Source organism: Schistocerca americana, chromosome 6 (assembly GCF_021461395.2).
Source record: "Schistocerca americana isolate TAMUIC-IGC-003095 chromosome 6, iqSchAmer2.1, whole genome shotgun sequence".
Taxonomy (NCBI): domain Eukaryota; kingdom Metazoa; phylum Arthropoda; class Insecta; order Orthoptera; family Acrididae; genus Schistocerca; species Schistocerca americana.
Window position 1 is genome coordinate 463628713 of NC_060124.1, and position 697 is coordinate 463629409.

A 697-nucleotide genomic window follows, 5' to 3' on the forward strand; every position below is an offset into this window, starting at 1 on the left:
CAATATACTGACCATAACAAAATCAGCAACTACTATTCAGGATATGAAAATGTGAAATATGGCGTCCCTCAAGGATCAGTATTAAGACCCATTCTGTTTCTCCTCTATGCAATGATCTTACGTACAACAAGTATTGCCAAACTACCCTCCAATTTGCAGACGATACAAGCTTCCTCATTAGTGGTAAAACAGAAGAAAAACTAAAAGAATCCACTATCCAAACAATGAACAGTGTAGAACAGTGGTTCAGCTATAACAAGCTAATTATAAACAAAGAAATGACAGTAGCACTGAACTTCATTAATGTAGAAGGAAGACACCACCCAAACATACAAATAGAACTTCGGGACAGAGTTCTTGAAAGTGTTGACAGCACAAAATTTCTGGGACTCTGGCTCCAGAACAACACAAAATGGGAGGTTGACATTGAATATTTGCAAAGAAAACTAAGCAAAACCTGTTACATGATACAGATCTTAAAAGCTTGTTGCAGCAAAGCCAGCCTGTTAAATGTATACTACTCCTATGTGCATTCTGTAATTACATATGGCATAATCTTCTGGGGCAATGCAACAACAAATATTAAACTTTTCAGGATGCAAAAGAGAATAATAAGAATTATTGAAGGGGTAAACAATACAAAATCATGCAGACCCATATTCAAAAAACTGTCAGTTCTTCCTCTTAAATGCATTTT